General features: G+C 39.7%; 1 pseudogene; it reads left to right on the top strand.

Annotated features, from left to right (window-relative positions):
- Positions 1-5,191: 5,191 nt before the first annotated feature.
- On the top strand, positions 5,192-6,080 carry LOC148032578 (uncharacterized; annotated as a pseudogene).
- The last annotated feature ends 288 nt before the right edge of the window (positions 6,081-6,368 follow it).

Below are 6,368 nucleotides of genomic sequence, written 5' to 3'. Positions count from 1 at the left end.
TATTACAAGTGCACACTCTAAACTCATAAACGTCCATTAATTTAAATATGTATTTTGCAAAATCATCCCCTATAAAATCACTCCACTTGCACATTAAATTAACGAGACGCCCGAAAAGGACATGCATCCCCATCGACTTTTCGCACAAGGAATCCACCTTGTGTATGAGCCCCGGAAATAAATATAATTTTACAGAATCCACCGCAAAACCTCACAAAATCCACCGTGGAATATGCCTCCTGGCATCAAGACCAGTTGAAAGGAAAGTGGAACCCAGGAGGAAGAAGCTTGGCGGTGAGAGCTGTGGTGGATGGAGAGCAAGAGCCAAGAGAGAGAGAGAGACTCAAAAGTGGAAACTCCAACAACCATAATTTGTGGCCGGGCCTTCCTTTATTCGAACTATCACTAAAAGAATAAAGAATAAGTGACTGTGATGGGCACTCGCCACCTGCAGTGTGTAGTGGTGGATACTGTCAGTGTAGCAATACATGGGCGGCTAAGCGGAGGTGCTTTTACCCCCAACAAGAGTAAGAGATAGTATTCTCCTAAGAGAAATTGCCAAGAGAGGAGTCAAGGTACATGCCAGTTTACTGGAGTAATGTAAAAAGATTGAGGATACAGCTGGGATGGATCACCAATTAGCAAGTAGACAATCATAATAAGATATAAGTAATGACAAAACAGAACAACGGATATTGCTCAAGCATAATGTGAGTACAATTGAATGAGAATGATTGATGGAATGAGTGGTGGTATCGGTAAGTGAAAAAAGGTGGAAATGGATGATAGTATTCACCAACCATGATTTTAATAAACCATGCATACATAACCTAGTCTAAGCTTTTATTTACAATGTGATCATTTGCCTTGCTAATCATTATAAAGAGGCTATAAATTTGATGTTCATTACAAAGAGGCTATAGAGTGGGTGTGATTGCACATTTCTCAATACCCCTCCTCACTCACAACCAAGAAAAAGAACTAAGTATACGGAAGCTATCATGAGTAGAGCCTTGCTAAGTGTAGACATGGAAAAATCAACCATATAAAGCTAAAGACCGCTAGACATTGTCACAAGGCCTGAGTAAGTATGTAGAGGCTGCAGTGAAAGATTACATGAGGAGCACAAGATCTAATGGTAAGAACATTAGGCAAGTACATATACAAAACCTTAAAAAGTCTATTGGAAAATAAGCTGCAAAAGAGGGACTGGTGAATCTTATGCTTTTTCTCTTGGATGTCTTCTTCTTCTTCTTCTTCTCCATTGTTGTCTTCATATTCTTTGACTATTGTAAGGTATGCTTTTTGAGATCTTTTCCTAACATGACAAAACTTCTCAATATGCCCAATTCTTTTACAAAAATTGCAAATTATGTCCTTCTTTCCCTTGTCCTTCAAATAGAGGAGTTGTGGTCTCCTCTTGGGGTGCTTGCTTCTCCTTTGCTCTTGAACTTCTTTTCCTCTTCAAGGAGAAAGGCTTTGATATCCACTAGCTTCAATTTTGGCATATTGATTAGCGTGGTAAACACATTATCATACTTGGGTGGAAAACTTTTGAGGAGTACTCCAATGCAAATGTATTCATCCATCTTCAAGTTGATTCCTACAAATTGTGTGGACCACAAGCTTTCTATATATTTCAAATTAGTTGCAATTAAGGTACTTTTCATATCAAGCCTAAAGAATTCAATTAGCAAACCGTATTTGGAGGATTTGGAATGTGCTCCAAACACGGTCTCTAATCTTTCCCATGTCTCATAAGAGACCTTACACTCATCAACATGATGAATGTAGTTGTTATCAAGCCCTAGCTTGATGATGGCTTGAGCTTTATCATCATTTTTGTCTCATCTTACTTAGAGTGTAGCTTTCCTTGGCTTCTTCTCTTGACCACTTGTGATAGACCACAAGCCTTTCTTCATCAAGATCAGTTTGATCCTTGTTTTCCATGTGTGGAATGTGACACCTTTAAATTGGAACGAGGGTAAATTTTTATCCATTTTGATGGCAAGAGTAGACTAGCTAGAGAGTCTAAGTTGAATGTGTCAAAAAACATAAGAAGCACTAGTGTCAAAAAGCACTATGTGAGTATCAAGAGATACTAGCAACTTAAACCTTTGATATTGAATCCCTTTTTGCTGATTTGAGGTGGTAGCTTTGCTGAGGACTAAGTTTTTTAGCAGATCGGAGAGTCAATGACAAGATTAAGCCAAATGGAGTGAGAAAATGGAGTGAAATATGAGCTTGGATTTTAATGGCTATGGCTACCTTTAGGGTTTCTAATAGGCGACTGGTTTTTTCTTCCTTGTAGCTCCGACATGACAATTATCGGCCAAGATTTTTAGTGAGTAGGTAGCTTAGGGAAAACCCAATGATTCAAATCAGAATTTAGAGTGGACGGGATGCATGAGACATATGACCAAGAAGTCGATGAAAATAGGCAACGGGCAAAACAAAATGCAATGCTGGAGTTAAGAGAGGCCAATGTCGCCCTATGAAGTAATAGGCAACTGCACCTAAAGGAGGATAGGATACCCTACAAGAAAGCACATGCTGAAATGGCTTGGTTGGAGAGATATAGGTCCTCCAAGACAAGTAGGTAGCTATGGAGATAGGTAATAAAATCATGGAGAAGAGAAGGAAACCAAAATTCAAATGTGATGACTTGTTTGACTAAATTAAAAATCCTACTTATTGATTAGCTATGAGACTCACTTTGATACCATGTAAAAATATTGAGAATGCATACTAGGGTGGATTACTAATGTGCAAGTAGAAATTTATAATGAGACATAAGTAATGACAAAAGAGAACAATTGATACTACTCAAGCATAATGCAAGTACAACTAGATGAGAATGATTGATGGAATGAGTGTGGGGATGAATGCCTTTTATAGGCTTGCAATAGGTGATATTGGTAGGTGGAAAAAGGTGGAAAGGGACCATAGTAGTCACCAACCATGGTTTTAATAAACCATGCATATATGACCTAGTCTAAGGCTTTATTTGTAGTGCGATCCTTTTCTTTGCTATTTATTACAAAGAGACTATAGAGTGTGTGTGATTGCATATTTCAAGTGTAAGGTGAAGGAAACATTACCACAAGTAGAAGAGGATAAAATAATAAAACATGTAACCTAGATATTGAGTAGTCAATGTACTTCCCTTTGAAAATCTTAATCTTGCTTATCATCCTAGCTTTTTAGAATTTTGTAGACTAAAAGTGGTTGAAGGTTATGGCTCATCTTGTAAGCCTTAAGGTTGAGAGTAGATTTTGGAGCATGCTTTTAGTGTATGCATCCACGATTTATGAACACAAAGGGGCCTATTTTGGGAAGGGGGATGGTCAACTTTTTGTGAGGCACTTGGAGTAGTGTGGACAAGCTGCTATGTTCGAAGGAAGAAGGCTAATAATGGGAGAAAAAGGAGACCTTTTGTAAAGGGCATAGGGTATGGGGGCCAAAAAGTGTGCAGCCCCCAAAAGATGGCCAAAAATAGGGTGCACCCTTGGGCCCTTGGAGAAGCGTGCCCTCCTTGCGTCACTTTTTCTCTAGGGCCCTATTATGTTACACGCCTTCTTTTAGAGCAATGTGAAAATTGTTTATATTCTCATCCTCAACTATTATTCAGCTCCACGCTCCTTGCTCCTCTTCACATCCCTACATACCACAAAACCAATCCACAAGGTCCCACTTACCCACCATGACCTACTCCACAATTTAGAAAAATCTTGCCTTTATTGCACCTTATCATAATATTGCACTCTCTAATTTGAATTCAAATATTGTCATTTTATCTCAACGAAAATTGAGCATCCAATCCCCCTACCTTTACTTATATATTCTCATCTATCCACATCGTTCCATACTTGCTTTTTTCAAGTGCTTTTGCAGTAGACAAAATCTACTGCAGACAAACTTGCAAACTCACTGCTTTCCTCAAAATATTCCAACTCCCAAAAAGTACTTGCAAATTGCAAACCTTCTACTTTTCTCCCAGGATAATTCCATGCTTGTGTTTCATAGGCCTAGTGTCTCGTGAGTTTGGCTAGTTCTTCCCTTTTGTTGCAAACCAACTCTATGCTAAAATCAATCCAACCCCTTTTCTCATCTACTATGCCCTGATGCTATCTACAAAGCATGATTCCCACTCAATCTTTTCTTTCCATGATTTGTGTGTGTGAGTGCAAGGCACATCTTGCTGATAGACATCCATTTGTCTTCAAGGGGGCAGAATTTGTCAGTGCAGAGGAATCCACGTAGCATATCCTACATTTTTCCTTGTCAAGAAGCAATCAAAAGCTACAGTCCAACCCCCAAAGCCACCACCATCTCCCAATTTGCAAGTTCCACTTCCACTACCCAAAACAAGGCTCCTAAAGCTGCCCGAAGTTGAAGGGGTTGAAGTTCTCAAACTTCCACCCATGGAACAACAACCAAAGAAGAAAGTTTGATGCCATGATTATGCATTTTTACTTGACTAAGGTATTCACTACATGATGTAGACTCAACATATAATTTTTTTTCAACATTAACTCAGCTTCTAACATTGTGTTTTTGATGTTACAATTTGCAGCCACCAATTGTGTCTATTAACACATTCTTATCGATTGTGTTTGTTAACACATTGCACCTAAGAACCGATCTAAATGTAGTGCCAAGAAGAGACACCAACCAAAATGGTCTAAAGAAGATTTTATGAAGGCAATTGCAACTCATGAAGAAAGTATGTCAATTAGAGAATGCAATAGGCAGTTTGGAATCAGCCCAACATCATTGGCGGATCGGATTGATGGGAGAACAAAGAAAAGAATGAAGGACCCACCTATCATACTATGTATTGAAGAAGAAAAGCCCTTGTTGATTGGGCCTTTGGCATGCAAACCATTGGTCATGGGTTATCTATAAATTGCTTAAAGTTGAAGGCAGCTAAGATAGTCCATCCTGACCCAACCCTTTCACTAATGGGATCCCAGGGAAAAGTTAGTGGGATTGTTTTCATCGGTGACATCAAGAGTTCACAATTTGTGTGTGTGTGAGTCTTGGTAGGTCTCAAGCTATCAGTGTTAGGCCAGAAGTGGTGAAAACCTTCCATAATAACTTGGTCATATTGTATAATCAACATAACCACCCTCCTTAACATATTTGGAATGCCGATGAGATTGGAGTGCAAGGAAGCAAGGATAGGGATATGTGTGTCTTAGCTATAAATGGGTCCAAAAATGTATATGGCATGACCCCCAATAGTAGGGAGTGGTTGACTATCTTGTGTTGTGTAAATGCAACTAGTTATGATTTGCCAGGGTACTACATCTTAAAAGGCAAGAAAGCCATGCAAAATTATTTGTTGGAGTGCAAAGAAGGGGTTGTAATGTCCATGCAAAACAAAGCATGGATGATGGGGTAGTTGTTTGAGGCATGGTTGGAGCATTTTCAACATGTTGTCCTCCCAACCCCACCCTCTCCTTCATCTCGGCATTTGCTAGTTGTGGATGGACATGGTAGCCACACGAGGCTTGAAGTTGTGCAAAAGGCAAAAAAATGTTGGCATAGATATTGTCCCTCTTCCAACTCACACCTCTCACAAGCTTCAGCCTTTGGATGTTGCAATTTTCAAACCCTTCAAGTCCTATTTCACAAAAGAGAGAAATTTTTGGCAGTTGCAAGCATATTCTACTCAAGCATCAAAGGGAGAGCTTGCTTGTATTGCCTCAAGGGCCCTTGCAATTGCATGCACTGAGTCCAACATAAAAGCTAGGTTTCATGCTACTAGAATATGGCCTTTAAATCATGACACATTGCAATATGAGGCCATGACATGCAACAACATGGATGTGCATGAGGTGGTTGCAAATTTGGAGACACAAAATGCGTGGGAGAATACAACCAATCAAGATTATCTTGATTGTAGTGAAGTGCCTAGCACCCCTATGCTTAAGGAATTGGAGGGAAGTGCTATCGAGCTGCTTTCAAGCATGGCTGCAACCAGTCATGAACCAAAAATCATTCCACCATTGACATCAAATCCTTTGCAAAGTCCTACCTCAACTACAACACGCAATTTACTTGAGCTCCTATGAGTGCCAAGGGAGAATGTCATTATCAATCGGGTTGATGGGGAGGCCTTTGTGGACTAGTCTCACTTACTCATCCTCTCATCCGACCAATATATCGAATCCATGAAGGCCAAAAATGCCAAGAAGTTGGAATTGGAACAGCAAAAGGAGGAAAGACGAATTGAGCACCAACAAAACAAGCAAGCAAAGATGGTTGCCGCTGAATCTAAGAGGATGCAATGAGAAAATGAAAAGCTTGCAAGGGATGAAAGGAAGCGATGCAAGGCACAACTCATAGAATCCAAAAGGCAC

Source organism: Lygodium microphyllum, chromosome 8 (genome assembly GCF_053477565.2).
Source record: "Lygodium microphyllum isolate KBCC chromosome 8, Lygodium_microphyllum_v1.1.10, whole genome shotgun sequence".
Classification (NCBI taxonomy): domain Eukaryota; kingdom Viridiplantae; phylum Streptophyta; class Polypodiopsida; order Schizaeales; family Lygodiaceae; genus Lygodium; species Lygodium microphyllum.
The sequence above is the reverse complement of the archived record's forward strand: the minus strand, read 5'-3'. Positions and strand labels throughout refer to the sequence as shown.